The sequence below is a fragment of the Mustela nivalis genome (genome assembly GCF_964662115.1).
Source record: "Mustela nivalis genome assembly, chromosome: 7".
In the NCBI taxonomy this organism is placed as follows: Eukaryota; Metazoa; Chordata; class Mammalia; order Carnivora; family Mustelidae; genus Mustela; species Mustela nivalis.
The window spans coordinates 93,623,441-93,647,282 of NC_139026.1; the positions used below are offsets into that span (position 1 = coordinate 93,623,441).

At 35.3% G+C, this 23,842-nt stretch overlaps 2 pseudogenes across 2 annotated transcripts; both read left to right on the forward strand.

Moving 5' to 3' along the window:
- Positions 1 to 6,424: 6,424 nt before the first annotated feature.
- LOC309869895 (olfactory receptor 6C3-like) lies at positions 6,425 to 7,360 on the forward strand (annotated as a pseudogene). The gene has a single exon. The product of its transcript is annotated as an olfactory receptor 6C3-like (transcript).
- Positions 7,361 to 20,254: 12,894 nt separating this feature from the next.
- On the forward strand, positions 20,255 to 21,139 carry LOC309869904 (olfactory receptor 6C6-like; annotated as a pseudogene). Its single transcript has one exon. The product of its transcript is annotated as an olfactory receptor 6C6-like (transcript).
- Positions 21,140 to 23,842: the final 2,703 nt, after the last annotated feature.

Genomic DNA, 23,842 nt, shown 5'->3' on the forward strand with positions numbered 1-23,842 from the left:
ATGTTTTTCAACAATATTCATTTTCAAAACCTTTGCTACTTATATACCATAAAGAACTGAACTCCTGCCAGTTAACAGCAATTCCCCATTGCCCACCCTGATCCATCCCAAAGTAACCCATTTTCTACTCTCTATTTCCATGAGTTAGACTAATTATAACACCTCATATAAGTGGAATCTTGCAATTTTTCTTCTCCTGTGACTGACTTATTTCACTTAACCTAAACTCCCCAGACTCATGAATGCTGTCACATATCTTTAAAAAAAGAAAAAAAAAAAAAAAAGCGGGGGGATGAACAACCATACAATGATCAAAGTTTGTCCTGCCCAGCTTTTCTGATGATCCTGATCTTCTGCTTGTGATTTTACTCTCTTTATTTATCACATCCATATTACGTGCCACTGGCAACCTGGCTGTCATTACTCTAAACTTCATAGACTTCCATCTACAGACACCTATGTGTTTCTTAGATGAAACTACTCTATCTTAGAAATCTCATTTACCACTCTATGTATTTGTAGATTTCTGGGGACAATCATCACCAAGGACAAAATCCTTTCACATAACAGTTATATTAGTCCAACAATTTTTCTTTATCTTCATGGAGGTAAATGAATTTCCCATTCTAACTGCTTTGTCCTCTGACCACTCTCTTGCCATTTGTAAACCCCTTCATTATATCATTGTCATAAACAAAAACCTATACATCCTGTTTGTAGTCTATGCATGGCTGTGTAAGTTCCTGACCATTTCCCTACACCTTATGCTTCTGTTCCAGCTGGATAAATGTGCATCCAATGTCATAACTTTGTCTGTGCCTATATTTTGCTTGTACAACTATCTTCTCAGATGCATGGCTCCTAGAAGTAATTGGCTTTTCCTTTGTTTTGGCTATTTTGCTATTTACTTTGGCATTTGTGATATTGTCCAATATACATCATATCTGCTAGTGAAAGAAAAAAAAATGTTCAGTTCACTAATATTTCTCACATGATTGTCATTGTCATTTCCACATATGCTAATTACTCAGCAGGGGGGAAAAGGGCTTCATTGACCAAAGAAGTAGCCATTCTCAATAACTCTGTTGGCCCCATGCTGAACTCCTTCATTTGCTCTCTATGGAACCAGAAAGACACAAACCCTCAAAGGTTTGGTCCTTGAAGTACTTTCTCTTACAAAGAAATCAAAAAATTCTGATTAATAGGAACTAACGTTATCATGAAGATTTAACAAGAGAAAAAGATTTTAAACTTATAATCTGCTATCTTCCCACATCCATGTTACAGCTCTAGGAAATTCTGAGCTCATTTCCTAAACACTCTATGTATCACGAAAGTGGCTAAGTTGTGTCCTCCTTTAAAGTATCTGTATGTTCCACGTGAATGACTCTTAATTGTGAATATAAACCTGTAGTTATGCAACATAAATCATTTGCTTAGTATTATAAATAATAAAAATATTTTATCAAAAACATTAATTCCAAAAGATTTATGCACCCTCACATTTTCTGTGGCATTATTCACAATAGTCAAGATATGGAAACAGCCTAAGTGTATGTTGAGAGATGAATAGAGAAAGAAGTGGTTGTGTGTGTGTGTGTGTGTAATGGAATATTACTCAGCTATAAAGAAGGGTGTGTTCTTGCCATTAACATTGATAGACACAGAGGATACTATGCCAATTGAAATATGCCAGATAGAGAAAGACAAATGCCAGATGTTTTCACTTATATGTAGAATCTAAAAAGCAAAATGAACAAGTAAACCAGGAAACAAAGCAGAAACAGACCCATCAAGGCAGAGGACAATATGGAGAACATACATTAGGGCAAAATCACAAATGCCATATGGAAGGTGTTGGGGGTGATGAACACAATAGGTGAAGAGGAGTAGTAGGTACAGATTTCTAGTTATGGAATAAATAAGGCACAGGAATAAAAGGTACAGCAGAGGGAATGTAGTCAATGCTATTGTAATCCTGTTGTATGGTGACAAATGGCAAGTTTACAAAGATATTGGTTCTCTTTAACCTCAACATCTGGACACTGTGATTTGGTCTTTATGAAATTATCTTTATTACTAAGTGAAATGTGGCTTCATTTTGTCTTTCCATTTATAAAATATGTAAGTGATTTCTAATATCTGTGATTGTTAACATGCAATGGTTTTTATTTTTGTATGTAGCAGGGAAATTTTGAAATATTTATCAAAATTTAGACTCACATAAATATTCTACAAGTATTTGTATATATGCAAAGGAATGCTACAAATGGATTTAGCACTATAGCTAATGATGTGATATTGGTAGCAGCCTGATTTCCTAAAACTTAACCAACAAAACAACTGCTAAATTACATGCAAGTCTCCTCTGGTATTCTATGCAATTTACTCCTATAATTGAAAATTAAAAGCTAAAGTTTCAAATATTCTTCTGATTTTCAAGATACTAATATGCATCTTTGATAAGAGAAGATGGTGTGGCGAAAAGACCCTGAATACACCTTCTTCACAGACTACACCAAATTATACCTATTAGTAGTACAATTCCTCCTGAAGGACTAGGGTTGAATGAGCAGCTTCTGAACAACCAAAGACAAAGTCAAGAGCACAAAATAAATAGGAGACACAGTAACAAAGTGAGCCCCCACCCCCTTGCTGGGAACATAAGTGGGAGGGTTAGTACTGAGGGACTGGGAATAGATTCCTCTGTCCTTGGGTGCAGAAGGAAAAGCTGTTTAAAAGCACCAAAGAGCTGCAGGGATGCTGTCTCCCCATATACCCTAAAAGCCCAGACTGGACTAGGATCTGCACCCAATGGCCTGAGACCTCAGTGAGCAATCCCTATCAAAATACCAATAGCATTTTTCACAAGAACAGATAATCATAAAATGTGTACGGAACTACAGAAGACCCCAAATAGCCAAAGCAAACTTGAGAAAGAATAATAAAGTGCAAGGTATTCCAATCCTAGATTTCAAGTTATACTACAAAGGTATAGTAATGAAAATAGTATGGTACTGGCACAAAAACAGACACTCACATCAGTAGAACAGACTACAGGCCCAAGAAATAAACTTATGATTATATTGTCACTTAATCTATGAAAAGGAGTTAAGAAAATGCAATGGGGAAAGAACAGTATTTTCAATAAAACTGGAGAGTTACATATAAAAGAATGAAACCTGCTACTTTCCAACCCAGTGTACTCAAATTAAAAAATAAATAAATAAATAAAAAACTAAATGTGAGATCTGGAACCATAAATAATCCTAGAAAAAAATCACAGGCAGTAATTTCTTTGACAGGGACTATCGCAACAATTTTCTAGATAGGAAGAAGATGGAAAAGAGCCTAACACTGATGTCTGAAAATGTTTTGGGGTTTTTTTGTTTTTAACAAATCTGGTAACTGTTCGGACATTTTTATTTCAGAACTCTATTTCGTTTTAAGGTTAGTAATAAAAGTACACAACAAAAATAAATTGTTTATTTATTCATTCTACTTTATATAGGTGGAGATGTATAAGTTAATAGTCTGGCTGCTACCTTCACTGAAGGGTCCACTACTGTGCAGCTCAGCACTATATTTAACTAGTTCCAAAGAAACGGAGAATAAATTATATCCTGAGTGTCAACTGAGTTCCATGGGATTATGAGAAAAAATAAGTACAGACAAAGGGAAACCATATTGATTGGATCAGCTGGTAAGTACACTTTTGCTTTTATGTCGCTATATTGTTAGCTGTCTGGATAGATGCATGTCATGGCATCACTATACTTCTTAGGTTATCTCTCCTTTTCCTTTCTCCACTCTGGTCTCTCAGGGATTTATACAATGACCAGAGAAGGTAAAATTGTTTTGTGTTTGGATAGTATTCAATCAATCTTCATCGTATCCAGGGATCTGTGAAATATTTTACCTTCTAGTCAGGGGGCTCTATTACCTGGAAATCTCTTAAAGAACTCACAGGCTTACAATAGTAATTCTTGATGTTCAGGTCAGAATATTGTTTATGGTAATATGGAAAGATTAAAGTGATAAAAAGAAATTTCTTTGCTTAGAGCAGAAACTACAGGAATCTTGCATGCAATCAAGCCTGCACTTTCTCAGTGTGAGAGGCTTTTACATGACAGAGGCGAGGATGAACTCATGACAAAAACCTGAAATAGATTATGAATGCACTGCCTCTCACATTTTAAGAAAATCAAGAAAATTTAAGAAATTTAAGAAAATTAAGAAAATTTAAAAAATTAAGAAAATCTAATTAAGAAATTAAGAAAATTAAGAAAAAAATATCAAAAAAATAAGTACATTCTACACTTGTCAATGAATGTGTTTATTTCTCTTCCATTCCAGAGGTTATTTTGTTGAAATAAATTGCAGGATCCCCAAGTTATCAAACTAGTATATGTACAGTTACTAATTGTATAATTTAATATTTCCAGTCATTGTTCAAAACACAGGAACAATCTCTGCCTTTTGATCTGCCAACTTTGCTGGTATATTATAACAAATATGTGTCTATTCCTAAAAGAAGAGATTGTGATTGTCAAGAAAAATTAAAAGAAAAAAAAGGCACAATACAAACTTGACCCTTATGCCCTACAGATTTACCCAGTTCATCCCATAGAAAAAAAATAATACTTGATAATACTATCAAGAATTTATGGCATAGATAAAATGCTTGTTCCTAAGAATAAAGAGAGAATGTGATGGATAAAAGTCATACCAATAACATTTTAATAATTTGTGGTTTCTAAAAATAAATTGTACAAAGAATTTTATTGATTCCACTTACTTACTCTTCTAGAGAAAAAATAAGGAAATACTTGCCATCAAAAAATTCCCTTATGAACTCCTCTTGTCCTCAGACAAATTTGGAGAGCAAAAAGACAAAGTGAACCTAGTTTAAAAAAAAAAAAAAAACATAGGAAAGTATGTCAATTGTTAATTTAAATAAGGAACATGAAGATGACATAAATGTACCAGTTTGCTGTAAAAATTATGTTATTCGAATGGCTTCACCTATGTATTAAATATCTATGGCTTCTGATTTCTTTCACACAAAGAAGAATTATACTCTCATTTATAACCAAGGCAATTCTAGTATTATATTTCTAAGACAGGAAACACATTTATTTCTTCTGGTCACATTTGAAAGAATATATATTAAAAATAACAATAATCATAGCTCTTCTTAGGCTCAGAAATTGTGACTGGGTCTTCAGCTTCCACCAAAATCTTAGAAGACAATAAAGTTTGAAAATGGCATCAAAGTTAAAACTCAGAATTAGGATTTCAGGGTGCCTGGGTGGCGCAGTGGGTTAAGCTGCTGCCTTCAGCTCAGGTCATGATCTCAGCGTTCTGGGATCGAGTCCCACATCGGGCTCTCTGCTCAGCAGGGAGCCTGCTTCCTTCTCTCTCTGCCTGCCTCTCTGCCTACTTGTAATCTCTCTCTGTCAAATAAATAAATAAAATCTTTAAAAAAAAAAAGAATTAGGATTTCAGTTCTAGGAGCACACAACCTTGGAAACTAGAAAACAGTGTCTCAATATCTAAATTACAGACATGATAATGATTCTTGCAGAAACATATTGCTCTTTCCTCTGGAGACATATCTAGAAAAATGTTGTTATGGACAATTTCAGAAAGATTACCATCTGTGCCCTCTTCTAGAATTTTTATGCTTTCAGTTCTCAACTTTTAGAACTTTAATCCATTTTAAGTTTAGTGTAAGAGAGTGGTGTTGTTGCCTTCTTCTGCAAGTAGCTGATCAGTTTATAAAACCATCTGTTGAGGAGACTGCTTTTTTTCCCATTGGGGTATCCAATGGGAAGTTATGGAACCAAGGAACCAAGGAACTCTTAACTGTAGAGAACAAACTGATGATTACCAGAGGGGAGGTTTGTGGGGGAAAGGGAGAAATAGGGGATGGGGATTAAGGAGTACTCATGTCCTGACGAGTACTGCATGATGTATGCAATTGTTGACTCACTATATGAATAGTGAGTATATATACTCACTATATATAGTGAGTTGACTCACTATATGAAATGAATATAACACTGTGTGTTAACTATACTGAAATTAAACTAAAAATAAATAAATAAAATTAAGAGATATATTGCACATGTAGACAATTTGGTAACAGGTACAGGCGATATGTAAAGTCACTCATGAGGGGGCTTTTAACATAGAAATGTGAATATGGTATTCCTTTTCAGGAGAGGATGTGTAAAATATTTGTGCTTTAACAGGCTGAGTGGATCCTGCAAAACTGCACAAAGGAAAAAAGTTCCATTGCTTCATTTCATTGGAGCTAATAATAGGAACTCTTAAATTTTCAGTTCCTTTACTGTTCACACACTCTTTCTTTCTGTCTTGTTTCTCAACAAATTTTGCTTAAAGAAAATAAAAAAGCAGTATGAGAAACCATACAATGATCACAGAGTTCATTCTCTTGGGCATCTCAGATGACCCACAGCTTCAAGTTGTAATCTTTATCTTTCTATTTATGGCTTATGTATTAAGTGTCACTGAAAACCTAACCAACATCTTCCTCATCTTGATTGTCATCTCAAGACTCCTATGTATTACTTCCTGCAGAATTTCTCCTTCTTAGAAATCACATTCACCAGTGTCTCTATCTCAAGATTTTTGGGGGCAATCATTACTAACATCAAGACCATTTCCTATAACAATTGTTTAGTTCAACTATTTTTCTTCATCTTCATAGGTCTTTCTGAATTTTTTCTTCTCACTGCCGTGTCTTTTGATCGTTACATTGCCATCTGCAAGTCTCTTCATTACACCACCAGCATAAGCAAAAAAATCTGCACCCTGCTTGTCTTTGGGCCCTGGCTTGTAGAATTTCTTACCATTTTCCCACCACTCATGCTCATCCTCCAGCTAGATTTCTGTGCTTCCAGTGTAATTGATCATTTCTCTTGTGACTATTTCCCCATCTTATAATTCTCAAGCTCAGATTCTCAAGCTTTTGGAGAGGACTGGCTTTTACTTTGCTTTTGTCACTCTGCTCTTCACTTTGCCATTAGTGATTCTCTCCTACCTGAGCATTCTTAGCACCATTCTGAGAATCCCATCTGCTAGTCAGAGGAAAAAGGCTTTCTCCACGTGTTCCTCTCACTTGATTGTCATTTCCATCTCTTATGGGAGCTGTATATTCATGTATGTCAAGCCTTCAGCAAAAGAAAGAACATCACTGACCAAAGGAATAGCTATTCTCAACACCTCAATTGCCCCCATGTTGAACCCTTTTATTTATACCCTGAGGAATCAGCAAGTAAAACAGGCTTTCAGAAACTTGCTTCATAAAGTGCTGCTTTCTAGAAACAAATGAAAATATGTGTTAATATGAATGGATGTCATTGTGAAGATCCAATAAAGGGCAAATAAAATTTCAACTTCTAGAGTATCTTCTAATAACCATCTCCCAAATACTTGCTAAGATGTGCTCATTTCCTTAAGCTTTCTTTTCAACCTAAAGTAACTTTGTTGTGTCTTTCTTTCAAACCCTCTATAGGTTCCATTTCCTCACTGATTTGTAAGACTAAATAGGACATCAGTAGCTATACAACAATAATCATTTTCCTGATTGTTCCAAATAATATAAATACTTATTTTTACTATAAAGACTTGAGTAAACACTCTTGGATTTATTCTAAAATCTTGAGTTCCATTACTAATATCACATTTCTTTCTTTTTCTTACATTTTCTTTCTTAAAGCTATAAAAAGCACGAAATAAATTATCCAACAATCATATTTTGTGCACACAAACTGCAGTATCTGTCCAGTTCTTCATGCTCAGTTGAGTGTTTATTTTACTGCTTATAAATTATTTAAAAGTCATACATTTTTTCCTTTCTAGCTATGCTCAGGGCATGTGCTATGTCCTTTTTATGTACTACCCTTTTTTAACTATATTATTTTTATTATTTAAGATTTTAGGGGCTCTTGGGTGACTCGGTTAAGTTACTGCCTTCAGCTCAGGTCATGATGCCAGGGTCCTGGGATCAAGCCTATCATCAGACCTTTGCTCAGCAGGAAGTCTGCTTCTCTGCCTGCTGCTCCCCTTGCTTGTGTTCTCTTTGTGTCAAATATATAAATAAAAGCTTTAAAAATAATAAAAAATAAATATTTTAATTTTTATTTGAGAGAGAGAGAGCATGAACAAGAGAAGAAGAGGGTCTGAGGGAAAGGGATAAGCAGATACCCTGCTGAGTGGGGAGTTTGATATGGGTTTCAATTCTAGGACACTGAGATCATCACCTGAACTGAAGTCAGATGCTTAATCAATGGAGACACCAGGCCTCCCAAATCTGTATTATTTGTTTAAATATATAATAGATGGAGATGTAGGCAGTCATCATTACACTTATGCCACATGAGTGTTTGATAGGAATTTCGTATATAATAATATCTCTTCTCTAGAGAACAATTAACTAGGTATGTCCTAAATAATATCACGTTTAATCTTCACAGCTATATAGTAACATAGATGATTATCTCTGTTATTGGTGTGCAAAGTGATGCTTGGATAGGTTGAGTAATTTGCCTTATATCTTGAGGTATAACAGCCAATGTGGTAACTGGTTTGTTAAACAAAGCAGAGACAAAAAGTTGCGCTTATTTCATGCCTATTTAAAACTGTGGGAACCTGAAAAAATCTGTAGCTTTTTCTTAGGACCTGCACAATTTTATTGGTGTTTTATATTCACATTAATACATTTGGGCATAATTATATTACTATAGTCTAGTCGGGAAAGGTACTAATTCCTAATATTATAATTGACAGATACATTAAAATTCTAATCAAACAAAACAAGAAGCTCTTCAAGGTCCATTGCTGGTGTGCAACAGAGTGGGAAGGAAAAAATGTATGAAGTATTTGCAGTTTTATACTACCAAACTTTCTTATTGGAAGACAGATTAAAAATATTAAGTAAATAATGGAACCACATATGATAATTCTCTTTCTCTGACTGACTTATTTCACTTAGCATAATACCCTTTAGTTCCATCCATGTCATGCAAATGGTAGGTATTCATCCTTTCTGAAGGCTCTTTTTTTTTTTTTTGCATCTTTTTATTAAATTTTTTATTTTTTATAAAAATATATTTTTATCCCCAGCGGTACAGGTCTGGGAATCACCAGGTTTACACACTTCACAGCACTCACCAAAGCACATACCCTCCCCAATGTCCATAATCCCACCCCCTTCTCCCAAATCCCCTCCCCCCAGCAACCCTCAGTTTGTTTTGTGAGATTAAGAGTCACTTATGGTTTGTCTCCCTCCCATTTCCATCTTGTTTCATTTATTCTTCTCCTACCCACTTAAGCCCCCATGTTGCATAACCACTTCCTCATATCAGGGAGATCATATGATAGTTGACTTTCTCTGCTTGACTTATTTCGCTAAGCATGATATGCTCTAGTTCCATCCATGTTGTCGCAAATGGCAAGATTTCATTTCTTTTGATGGCTGCATAGTATTCCATTGTGTATATATACCACTTCTTCTTGATCCATTCATCTGTTGATGGACATCTAGGTTCTTTCCATAGTTTGCCTGTTGTGGACATTGCTGCTATAAACATTAGAGTGCATGTGCCCCTTTGGATCACTACGTTTGTATCTTTAGGGTAAATACCCAATAGTGCAATTGCTGGGTCATAGGGCAGTTCTATTTTCAACATTTTGAGGAACCTCCATGCTGTTTTCCAGAGCGGCTTCACCAGCTTGCATTACCACCAAAAGTGTAGAGGGTTCACATTTCTCCGCATCCTCGCCAGCATCTGTCATTTCCTGACTTGTTGATTTTAGCCATTCTGACTGGTGTGAGATGATATCTCATTGTGGTTTTGATTTGTATTTCCCTGATGCCGAGTGATATGGAGCACTTTTTCATGTGTCTGTTGGCCATCTGGATGTCTTCTTTGCAGAAATGTCTGTTCATGTCCTCTGCCCATTTCTTGATTGGATTATTTGTTCTTTGGGTGTTGAGTTTGCTAAGTTCTTCATAGATTCTGGACACTAGTCCTTTATCTGATAGGCCGTTTGCAAATATCTTCTCCCATTCTGTCAGTTGTCTTTTGATTTTGTTAACTGTTTCCTTTGCTGTGCAAAAGCTTTTGATCTTGATTAAATCCCAATAGTTCATTTTTGCCCTTGCTTCCCTTGCCTTTGGCATTGTTCCTAGGAAGATGTTGCTACGGCTGACGTCGAAGAGACTGCTGCCTGTTTTCTCCTCAAGGATTTTGATGGATTCCTTTCACACATTGAGGTCCTTCATCCATTTTGAGTCTATTTTTGTGTGTGGTGTAAGGAAATGGTCCAATTTCATTTTTCTGCGTGTGGCTGTCCAATTCTCCCAGCACCATTTATTGAAGAGGCTGTCTTTTTTCCATTGGACATTCTTTCCTGCTTTGTCAAAGACTAGTTGACTGTAGAGTTGAGGGTCTATTTCTGGGCTCTCTATTCTGTTCCATTGATCTATGTGTCTGTTTTGTGCCAGTACCATGCTGTCTTGATGATGACAGCTTTGTAATAGAGCCTGAAGTCCGGAATTGTGATGCCACCAACGTTGGCTTTCTTTTTCAATATCCCTTTGGCTATTCGAGGTCTTTTCTGGTTCCATATAAATTTTAGAATTATTTGTTCCATTTCTTTGAAAAAGATGGATGGTACTTTGATAGGAATTGCATTAAATGTGTAGATTGCTTTAGGTAGCATAGACATTTTCACAATATTTATTCTTCCAATCCAGGAGCATGGAACATTTTCCCATTTCTTTGGGTCTTCCTCAATTTCTTTCATGAGTACTTTATAGTTTTCTGAGTATAGATTCTGTGCCTCTTTGGTTAGGTTTATTCCCAGGTATCTTATGGTTTGGGGTGCAATTGTAAATGGGATTGACTCCTTAATTTCTCTTTCTTCTGTCTTGCTGTTGGTGTAGAGAAATGCAACTGATTTCTGTGCATTGATTTTATATCCTGACACTTTACTGAATTCCTGTACCAGTTGTAGCCGTTTTGGAGTGGTGTCTTTTGGGTTTTCCACATATAGTATCATATCATCTGCAAAGAGTGATAATTTGACTTCTTCTTTGCTGATTTGGATGCCTTTAATTTCCTTTGTTGTCTGATTGCTGAGGCTAGGACCTCTAGTACTATGTTGAATAGCAGTGGTGATAATGGACATCCCTGCTGTGTTCCTGACCTTGCGGAAAAGCTTTCCGTTTTTCTCCATTGAGAATGATATTTGCGGTGGGTTTTTCATAGATGGCCTTGATGATATTTAGGTATATGCCCTCTATCCCTACACTTTGAAGAGTTTTGATCAGGAAGGGATGCTGTACTTTGTCAAATGCTTTTTCAGCATCTATTGAGAGTATCATATGGTGCTTGTTCTTACTTTTATTGATGTGTTGTATCACATTGACTGATTTGCGGATGTTGAACCAACCTTGCAGCCCTGGAATAAATCCCACTTGGTCGTGGTGAATAATCCTTTTAATGTACTGTTGAATCCTATTGGCTAGTATTTTGTTGAGTATTTTCGCATCTGTGTTCATCAAGGATATTGGTCTATGGCTCTCTTTTTTGGTGTGATCCTTGCCTGGTTTTGGGATCAAGGTGATGCTGGCCTCATAAAATGAGTTTGGAAGTTTTCCTTCCATTTCTATTTTTTGGAACATTTTTAGGAGAATAGGAATTAGTTCTTCTTTAAATGTTTGGTAGAATTCCCCCGGGCAGCCGTCTGGCCCTGGGCTTTTGTTTGTTTGGAGATTTTTAATAACTGTTTCAATCTCCTTACTGGTTATGGGTCTGTTCAGGCTTTCTATTTCTTCCTGGTTCAGTTGTGGTAGTTTATATGTTTCTAGGAATGCATCCATTTCTTCCAGATTGTCAAATTTGTTGTCATAGAGTTGCTCATAGTATGTTTTTATAATAGTTTGTATTTCTTTGGTGTTAGTTGTGATCTCTCCTCTTTCATTCATGATTTTATTTATTTGGGTCCTTTCTCTTTTCTTTTTGATAAGTCGCGCCAGAGGTTTATTCAAGTTTATTAACTCTTTCAAAGAACCAGCTTCTAGTTTCGTTGATTTGTTCTATTGTTTTTTTGGTTTCCACTTAATTGATTTCTGCTCTGATCTTTATGATTTCTCTTCTCCTGCTGGGCTTAGGGTTTCTTTCCTGTTCTTTCTCCAGCTCCTTTAGTTGTAGGGTTAGGTTGTATACCTGAGACCTTTCTTGTTTCTTCAGAAAGGCTTGTACCGCTATATATTTTCCTCTCAGGACTGCCTTTGTTGTGTCCCACAGATTTTGAACCGTTGTATTTTCATTATCATTTGTTTCCATGATTTTTTTCAATTCTTCTTTAATTGCCCAGTTGACCCATTCATTCTTTAGAAGGATGCTGTTTAGTCTCCATGTTTTTGGGTTCTTTCCAAACTTCCTTTTGTGGTTGAGTTCTAGCTTTAGAACATTGTGGTCTGAAAATATGCAGGGAATTATCCCAATCTTTTGATACCGGTTGAGTCCTGATTTAGGGCCAAGGATGTGATCTATTCTGGAGAATGTTCCATGTGCACTAGAGAAGAATGTGTATTCTGTTGCTTTGGGATGAAATGTTCTGAATATATCTGTGATGTCCATCGGGTCCAGTGTGTTGTTTAAGGGCTTTATTTCCTTGCTGATCTTTTGCTTGGATGATCTGTCCATTTCAGTGAGGGGAATGTTAAAGTCCCCTACTATTATCATATTATTGATGATGTGTTTCTTTGATTTTGTTATTAATTGGTGTATATAGTTTGCTGCTCCCACATTGGGGGCATAGATATATAAAATTGTTAGATCTTCTGTTGGACAGTCCCTTTGAGTATGATATAGTGTCCTTCCTCATTTCTTATTATAGTCTTTGGCTTAAAATCTAATTGATCTGATATAAGGATTGCCACTCCTGCTTTCTTCTGATGTCCATTAGCATGATAAATTCTTTTCCACCCCCTCACTTTAAATCTGGAGGTGTCTTTGGGCTTAAAATGAGTTTCTTGGAGGCAACATATAGATGGGTTTTGTTTTTTTATCCATTCTGATACCCTGTGTCTTTTAACAGGGGCATTTATCCCATTAACATTCAGGATAACGATTGAGAGATATGAATTTAGTGCCATTGTATTTCCTGTAAGGTGACTGTTACTGTATATGGTCTCTGTTCCTTTCTGATCTACCACTTGTAGGCTCTCTGTTTGCTTAGAGGACCCCTTTCAATATTTCCTGTAGAGCTGGTTTGGTATTTGCAAATTCTTTCAGTTTTTGTTTGTCCTGGAAGCTTTTAATCTCTCCTTCTATTTTCAATGATAGCCTAGCTTGATAGAGTATTCTTGGCTGCATGTTTTTCTTGTTTAGTGCTCTGAAAATATCATGTCAGCTCTTTCTGGCCTGCCAGGTCTCTGTGGATAAGTCAGCTGCCAATCTAATATTTTTATCATTGTATGTTACAGACTTGTTTCCCGGGCTGCTTTCAGTATTTTCTCTTTGTCACTGAGACTGGTAAATTTTACTATTAGGTGATGGAGTGTGGGCCTATTCTTGTTGATTTTGAGGGGCGTTCTCTGAACCTCCTGAATTTTGATGCTTGTTCCCTTTGCCATATTGGGGAAATTCTCCCCAATAATTCTCTCCAGTATACCTTCTGCTCCCCTCTCTCTTTCTTCTTCTTCTGGAATCCCAATTATTCTAATGTTGTTTCGTCTTATGGTGTCACTTATCTCTCGAATTCTCCCCTTGGGATACAGTAGCTGTTTGTCCCTCTTTTGCTCAGCTTCTTTATTCTCTGTCATTTGGTCTTCTATATCACTAATTCTTTCTTCTGCCTCATTTATCCTAGCAGTGAGAGCCTCCATTTTTGATTGCACCTCATTAATAGCTTTTTTTTATTTCAACTTGGTTAGATTTTAGTTCTTTTATTTCTCCAGAAAGGGCTTTTATATTTCTTGAGAGGGTCTCTCTAATATCTTCCATGCCTTTTTCGAGCCCGACTAGAACATTGAGAATTGTCATTCTGACCTCTAGATCTGATATATTACCAATGTCTGTATTGATTAGGTCCCTAGCCTTCGGTACTGCCTCTTGTTCTTTTTTTTGTTTTGAATTTTTCGTCCTTTCATTTTGTCCAGATAAGAGTATATGAAGGAGCAAGTAAAATACTAAAAGGGTGGCAACAACCCCAGGAAAATATTCTTTAACCAAATTGGAAGAGATCCCAAATCGTGAGGGAGGTGAAAGGGGATAAAAAGAGGCTCAAAAAGGAATAAAGGAAAAAAAGAAAAGAAAAGAATTAAAAAAAGGAAAACAAATAAGAAATATATAAAAAAGAAAAAATATATATATTGGATAAACTAGTTAAAAAACGTTAAAAAAGAAAAAGGTAAAAGTTAAAAATATTTTACCAGAAGGCGAGAAAAAAAACAAAAAATGAAAAAGAAAACAATTAAATTAACTGCAAGACTAAAAAAATCACAGGGAAAAAGCCATGAGTTCCGTACTTTTCTTTTTCCTCCTTTGGAATTCTGCTGCTCTCCTTGGTATTGAAACTACACTCCTTGGTAGGTTAACTTGGTCTTGGCTGGATTTCTTGTTTATCTTCTGGGGGAGGGGCCTGGTGTAGTGATTCTCAAGTGTCTTTGCCCCAGGCGGAATTGCACCGCCCTTACCAGGGGCCGGGGTGAATAATCCACTAGGGTTTGCTTTCAGGAGCTTTTGTTCCCTGAGCGCTTTCCGTAGAGTTCCAGAGGATGGTAATACAAATGGCGGCCTCCTGGTTTCTGGCCCAGAGGAGCCAAGAGCCCAGGGACCCACTCCTCAGTGCGCCCTCAGAGAACAGCGCCCAGTTACTCCCGTCTGCCTGACCTCCGGCCATGCTCGGAGCTCACCGAGCCTGCGGCCGGTTCAAGGTAACACTGAGCTGTGAGCTTACTGTTGGCTCTGTCTCTGTAGCCAGCTTTCCTGTTCCAATACCCGCAAGCTCTGTAACACTCAGACACCCCTGATCCTTCTGTGACCCTGTGGGACCTGAGGCCACGCTGACCCCGTGTGGCTTCGCCCCGGGTAGCCTCTGGAGCGATGTCCCTCAGTGGAACAGGCTTTTAAAAGTCCTGATTTTGTGCACCGTTGCTCTACCACTTGCCGGGAGCCGTCCCCTTCCCCCGGGATCTATGTTCCCGTCGCTTTCGATTCACTTCTCTGCTCGTCCTACCTTTCAGAAAGCGGTTGTTTTTCTGTTTCCAGAATTGCTGTTCTTCTTCTCTTCGATCTGCCGATGGATTTTCAGGTGTTTGCAATCTTTAGATAAGCTATCTAGCTGATCTCCGGCTAGCTGAAGTAGTCTCAGCCTGCTACTTCTCCGCCATCTTGACTCCTCCTCCTCTGAATGCTCTTAACTCTAGGAAACAAAATGTGGGTTGTAGAAGGGAGGGGGATGGGAGGATGGGATAACTGGATGATGGGCATTAAAGTGTGCGTGTGATGGATGAGCACTGGGTGTTATACGCAAATAATGAATCACTGAACATTACCTTAACACTATTGATGCACTATGATATGTTGGCTAATTGAATTTAAATTAAAAACAAGAATAGACTTAATACTATATAGTAGATTATCAGTTTTTAAACATTGGCATGGGGGAGTAGCACATTCAGTAGAGATATGCATTAGGAACTAGATGTTTGATTGTTAATCTCTGAAAAATACTGTCAAGAGATGCAAACTTTACCTAGTGTGGTTGTTTGCTTGTTGTTGTTGTTGTTGTTGTTGTTGTTGTTGTTTTCCTGTCTCATTGGACACTGTCCCCAAGATTCCTTTTCAAATTCAGTACATGATCTTTTATATTTTTTAGTGTTTTATGAGTAGTCTTGCTCTAGCTATTTTGATTCACTGAAATATTTCCAGTGATCCAGCAGCAGAGAGAACATATAAAACAATAAGTAGCTTATTCTACATAAAATCTGTGTAGAAACCATACCAGACAGTTTTAAAACACCTTCTGATTTTTTTTTTTCCTCTTAGATTCACTTTTGCTGCTCCTCAAAGTTTAAACCATTGGGTTTTCATTTTCACTGTCTCCATGTTTTTTTTTTTTTTTTTAAATTTCTGTGTGCTATCTTTGTTTACCCATTTATTGTTTAGTAACATGTTATTTACCTTCCATGTATTCCTGTTCTTTCCACTTTTTTTTCTTGTGGTTGATTTGTCGTTTCATAGTGGTCTAGTTTCACAACATTGTGTTATGACTTTGATCTTTTTTAATTTGTTGAGACTTCTTTTGTGGCCTAACCTGTAATATATACCAGAGAGTGGTCAGTGTGCACTTGAAAAGAATGTGTATTCTGTTGTTTTAGGCTGGAATATTTTGAATACAGCTGTTAAATTTATCTGGTCTGTCCAATGTGTCATCAATGCTATTGTTTCCTTGTTGATTTTTTTTCTTTATATATTGCTCCTTTCTCACTCTCTATACTCAAAGAAATATATATTGTTCATTTATCATGCAAATGGATGTGAAAAGAAAGCTGAGGTAACACTACATAGATAAAATCGACTTTAATACCAATATTGTAAAAGGAGCCAAATGGTGCTAATTAATTATAGCAGGAACAATCCAACAAAAAATTATAATAATTTTAAGCATTTATGTACCCAACATGGGAGCACCAAATACACAAAGTAGTTAATAACAAACATAAAGGTACTAATCAATAATAATACAACAATAGTAAGCGACTTTCACACCCTATTTACTTGAATGGATAAATCATACCAACAGAAACAAGCTCAATTACATCAAAAACAATAAAATACTTAAGGGAAAAAAAAAAAAAAAAACCTCACCAAGGAGATCATAGACCTGTACTCTAAAACCTGTAAAACACCCATGAAAGGAACTGAAGATGATACAACCATATAGCAAGGTATTCCATGCTCATGGACTGGAAGAACAAATATTGTTAAAATGCTTATACTACCCAAAGCAATCTAAACATTTACTGCAATCCCTATCAAAATACTAAGAACACGTTTCACAAAACTAAAACAAGCAACTCTAAAATTTGTTTTAGATAGGGGTGCCACCAAAATCACAAACCCAAATAACCAAAGCAAGTTGAAAAAGAACAAAATTGGAGTTATCACAATTCTGGACTTCAAGTTATATTACAAAGCTATAGTAATCAAAACAGTATGGCATTGGCAGAAAAGTAGACACAGATCAATGGAACAGAATAAAAAGTTCAGAAATAAACCCATGGTACAATTACTGTTTGACAAAGAAGGCAAAAATAAGCAATGGGAAGACAGTCTTTTTCACCAATGGAGTTGGAAAAACTGGAAAGCTACATGCAAAAGAAAGAAACTGGACCACTTTCTTATATTAAACACAAAAACAAATTCAGAAGGAAACTTTGTGCATTATTGGTGGAAATGTGAATTGGTATAGCCACTGTTGAAGACAATATGAGGCTTCCTAAAAACCTAGAAATAAAGCTACTCTATGATCCATTAATTCCCTGACTGGGCATTTACCCAAAGAATATGAAAATTGTAATTAAAATGATTTGTGCACTCTGCCTTTGAAACACTATTTACAATGGCCAAAATATAGAAGCAGATCGAGTGTGCATGTACAGAAGGGGATTAAGATCAGACTTACCTTGAAGAGCACTGCATAATATACAGAAGTAATGAATCACTCCATTGTACACCTGAAACTAATATAAAACTGTAGGTAGACTATACTGGATTCAAAATTTTTAAAAATGTACTTAGAGTTCATTTAAAAAAGAAAAGAAAGAAAAATTTTCAATCAATATTCTTGAAGTTAAGGAAAGACTACAGAATTTTCCAAATTAAAGGAAACTAAAACATTATGGTAATTAAATTAACATATAAATCTAAATTGTATTATTTTCTATTAAAAAAAAACTTTTAGTCACTGGTGAAACTTAAATAGCATTGGAGAAGTACTAGTATGAATGTTAATGCCTTGACACTAATGGCTATATTATGCTTATCTAGTAGAATATTCTTTTTTGTTATAAACACATACTATTATATCAAATAGCAGATGGATCAACAAATGATCCAGGAATAAATGATCTTCATGGTTATTTGTTGGTTTTCTTCTTTATATTTTATATCAAAATTTTAAAAATAGCAAAATATTAAGTACTGCCCTACACCTCCAATTGGGGCATAGTTAATTCACTAGTTAATGAAATCCTACTATTGACTGGGGAAGCAAGAGAACGGTTTCCATTTGGGCTAAACCCTCTTAATGTGTAGAAATGGTCATACTGTCCCAGGGTACTGGAATATCTGAAATTCTTGTTGGCATTAAGTATAGAGTTTAAATTACTTCTAGTTCTCTTTTGGGAGAATATGTTTTGTTTTGTAGTTAAAGAAATTCAGTTTTGTGCTTAAAGCAATTCACAGTAGTTTTTATTTCCTTCCTTTTTTGTTTGTTTTGTTTGTTTGTTTGTTTTGGTTGTTGTCTTACTTTTCACGTAACTGATACTCCTGATATGAGTCTCCAGGGGCAATTTCTTTTTCTTCCTCTTTTTTTTTTTTTTTTAATTAATCCCCTGTGTATCCTATGAGCAAAATAATAAAACTGCTACTTTTGTTAGTGCACAATTTGAAACAAGAATTCTTTGTTACAAAATTTGGGTTCCCTTCATATGAGTGATTTCCCCAAATCACTTTTCATTTAGAGCATTATATTTTCACTTAGTATTTTTATAGACATTTACCTTCATCTTAATATATAAGAAAAAAACAGAAAATCTATCTCATCCAGCCTGAAAGAGGATTCTAATTATTTGTAGTATCTGGGTCGTGACATTTTAATGACCATCAGTGAGAGTGAAAGTTATTAACAGATTAATATAATTTCCAGAATGCATATGTTTTTAGAATCTTTCTTCAGAAATGCTTTGGAATTAACTTTCCTCTTAAACTATTGAATTTTTTGAAATATTATTAGAGATAGAATATTCATCATTTACTTTTGACCCCTGTTTCTACCATATTCCCATAAGGGGAAAATTATATCAGTGTATTCTAGATATGGTAAATCACTTATAATTTGCAGTCAATATCTAGATCATAAATGAAAGCATTGCCACAAATAAAAGTCAGGTAATATCCATTGACTTTTGAACTGTCATTTACTTTTTTCTATTTTTATGTAGATGTTACAGTCAAACTTCATGATTAAATGCAACTTCTAAGAAGCCTGGTGTAGTTGACATGAACGAAAAATAATAATTAAGTGAAATGAGATAAAAGAACAATGGGGAAGTACTGCATCAGGACAAAATAATGGTATATATCTGAATATTTCAATTATAGAAATAGATCCCCGCCTCAAGACTCCCATGTATTTTTTCCTCCAAAATTTCTTCTTCTTGGAAGCTTCATTGACAACATTCTTTGTTCCCAGATTCCTGATAAGCATCATGACTAAAAAATAGTATGTAACTGTCATTATTTCTATATTTCACAAATTTTTAAGTGTTTTAATGAGCTAGGAATTTTTGAAGAACAAATTACATATAGATTTTGGTATTAATTTTCTGGATGTTATGAGAAATTTTTCAATGATTTTTAAGCTATACATAAAAAATACACTAAAGGTCAAGCTTTTGTTCTATTTAGCTTGAAAGAGAATTTACCTCATTTGGAAATAATCAGCTAAAATTTAAATGATCTTTCAAGTTCAAAAAGGGAAAAAGGAAAAGTTTAGTAATGTTCTTATCATAACTGTCACTTAAATGCAGCAATCAGTTAGATTGACCTACGCTGATAACAGTTTTAAGTATCATCTATCCTATTAAATCAGATCAATTTTTTAAACTTCTTTACATTTCTTTTTTTTTTTTTTAAGATTTTATTTATTTATTTGACAGAGAGAGATTACAAGTAGGCAGAGAGAGAGAGGAGGAAGCAGGCTCCCTGCTGAGCAGACAGCCCAATGCGGGACTCGATCCCAGGACCCTGAGATCATGACCTGAGCCGAAGGCAGCGGCTTAACCCACTGAGCCACCCAGGCGCCCCTTCTTTACATTTCTGACTAAATTTTTTTTTTCCTGCCAGTAGCTTTTATAAAAATCCTCTTTTTTCCAATTCTGAAGTTGTCTTCCTATCTCTATTTAATAGTACTCGGGTCTGAAATGAGGAATCAGTCAAGAGAGATTGAATTCATTCTCCTAGGATTGACTGATGACCCACAATTGCCAATTGTAATTATTATATTTTTCTTCATAAACTATGTGTTGAGTGTGATTGGGAACTTAACCATCATCCTTCTTACTTCGCTAGATCCCCGCCTCAAGACTCCCATGTATTTTTTCCTCCAAAATTTCTTCTTCTTGGAAGCTTCATTGACAACATTCTTTGTTCCCAGATTCCTGATAAGCATCATGACTAAAATAAAATAATTTCCTACAATAGTTGTGCATCTCAGTTATTATTTTTCCTCTTGTTAGAAATTACAGAATTTTACCTGCTGGCTGCCATGTGTTTTGACCAATATGTAGCAATCTGCAAACCCCTCCATTACCCCATCATAACGAACAACAAAGTTTGTTACCAACTTCTATTCGGTTCATGGACAGTTGGCTTTCTGCTTTCGTTTCTACCATTGGCCTCAAGACTGACACTGGATTTTTGTGCTTCCAAAGTAATTAATGATTTCATGTGTGACATTTCCCCTGTCTTGCAGCTTTCCTGCACTGACACTCATTTACTGGAATTACTTTCGTTTGTCTTACCTCTTATAAATACCCTAGTCACGTTGCTGTTACTGGTTCTTTCTTACACATATATTATCAAGACCATTCTAAAAATCCCCTCTGCTCAGAAAAGAACAAAGGCTTTTTCTACTTGCTCTTTTCATATGATTGTAGTCTCCCTTACTTATGGTAGCTGTATCTTTAATTACATAAAGCCAACAGCAAAGGGTGACTTTATCCAAAGGTGTAACTGTTACTTATACCTCAGTTGCCCCTTTATTAAACCCTTTCATTTATACTCTCAGAAACCAGCAAGTGAAATAAGCTTTCAAGGACACACTCCAAAAGATTCTCTTTTTTCAAAAAATGAAGAGGAAATTTAATTTTAAAACCTTGGAGAAGAAAATAAATAAACATTTTGACCCATCTTATAAGTTTACTATTCTGTCCTTCAATTAGTTCACCACATAATGTTTTTTCACCTCAGAACATTTTAACCAAACATTTCAGCACAGTGCATCTTTTCCTTCCTACTTCTCTTTATGATTAGATGCATTCCTTTCTGTGCTATAGTAGATTATTATCTTGAGTTATCAATACAAATGTGAAATTTCTTTTATTTTACAAAACATGGTACTGACTTCCTCAAAAAATGATTTTAAATAAACATTCATCATTAGAGTTTTAAAGAATAATACAGACATCAATATAACAATATACACTACTGGAACTCTAGGAAGTTTTTCAAATGTGAATCACCTGTTTCAACATGGAAAGAAAAAAAGGGAGGCTTCAAGTCATAAAAAGCTCATATGCTCTAAAATGTAGCAGGACATTATCTGGTAGGTTTAGAGACCTGAAAATGTGAAATGCCTAAGAGTCACACACATGATTTGTTTATAACCCACACAAGTCAACGTTCTCATTCTTAAAATGTCTTTTTAATTTACCTGGAGTACAATATAGAAACATGGATAGTAGGTGATTCTAATGCAGGTGGCACCTTGAGAGTTTTCTTTTTTAATATAAAAACCTATGCAAGCAGATTTTTACCTTATAAAGACACTATGTTAAATGTGTTGAAGATGGGTTTTTGGATATTGGAATCTGGGAGGCAGGTTAGAAGGCTAATATTTTAAACTAAATAGGTTATTTGAGAGTTGAAATGTAATAATTTCAATGAACCTGAAGTTCCAGGAAATGGTTCCAGAGATATTTAGAGAAAAAAAAAAAAAAAAGAGGAATGGTTGGACATTTGGTTATATGGGATCATGGAAAAAAAATATTAAAAAAATGATTTGGGTCTCCCTTCGCCTTCCCTTCTGCCCACTCCTGCATGTACTCACTCATACATAAAATGTTTTTAAAGATGTGAGTATTACTGATATCCTGTCAGATAAAAAAATAAAAATAAAAATGGATGTGCAAAGAAATCCATGAAATATAATGTGCTTGGTATTGGATATAATGTGCCATCAGAGAAAAATGAGTGAAAAAAAAAATACTTAATGCTGTAATCCAATCCATGTGGCCCTGAGAAGAAAACAATTTAAGCTCAGGTTTGTGTTCTGATTTGTTTTACTATTTTAAGCCAGCACTGTTTTTTGTCTTTAAAGATTTTATTTATTTATTTATTTATTTATTTATTTATATGATGGAGAGAGAGAGAGAGAGAGAGAAAGCAGTAGAAGGAAAAGGATGAGAAGGCTCCTGTGGGGTTAGATCCCTGAGTCAAAGGCAGACACTTAACCGCTGAGCCACCCAGATACCCTTTAAGCCAACATTGTTAACCATCTTCCTTTCTAAGGCAATAACAAGGGAATAAGTTCTTGTTATTATATTCAAGGCCCTCAAAGCTGTCCAATAAGCACTTAAAAATTATTGACCCTTATTAGATTTGGTTTTTATTTTTCTCATTCTTTGGGTTGTCATTTCAGTTTCCTGATAGTATCCTTTGTTCATAAAATGTTTAATTTTGATGAAGTAAATTTTTTTAAAGATTTTCATTTATTTATTTGACAGAGATCACAGGTAGGCAGAGAGATAGGTAGGGGGTGGGGGGACACAGGCTCCTTGCTGAACGGAGAGCCTGAAGTGGGCCTCAATCCTACCTGGGATCACGACCTGAGCCGAAGGCAGAAGCTTTAACCCATTGAATCACCCAGGCACCCCAAAGATGAATAATTTTTAAATTTATTTTGTATTTCCTTGCTTGTGCTTCTGGTGTCATATTTAAAACATCATTGCTTAATCCAAAATTGCAAGGATGTATACTTGCTGTTTATTCTAAGAACTTTATAGTTTTATATCTTACTTTTAGGTCTTTGGTTTCTATTGAGTTAATGTTTGTGTATGGTTTGAGGTAGAGATTAAAGTCAACTTTTGCATGAAAATAGTTACCACAGCATGATTTGTTGAAAAAGCTATTATTTCCCCTTGGAACAATCTTGGCACTCTAGTTAAAAATCAATTGACCATAAAAAAAAAAAAAATCAATTGACCATAAATGTATGGGTCTATAATAGACTCTCAGTTCTATTCCTTTGAGCTATTGCTCAATTGCCTGTATCATTCTGTCTTTCTTGATCAGTGTAACTTTATATGAAATTTGAAGTTGGAAAGTATGACTATTTCGACTTTGTTCCTCTTTTTCAATGTTGTCTTGTCTATTCAGGGACACTTGCAATTCCATATGAATTTTAGGATTAGATTGCTTATTTATGCAAAAAGAGCACTTGAAAATTTAATAAGGATTACATTGAATCTGTGGGTCAGTTTAGAAACTGTTATAATCTTAATTAACAATGGCGGGTCTCCTATCAACTAATATGGGATTTTTTAAATTTATTTAGGACATCTTTAATTTTTTTTGAGTTTTGTTATTTTCTTGGATAGAATGTGGCACTTCCATGGTTAAATTTACAAAAAATAACTCCTACAATTGAACAATAAAAAAACAAACACTCAACAAAATGTCGACAAAGGACTTAAAGAAGATAGACACATGGGTAAAAGCACATTTAAAAA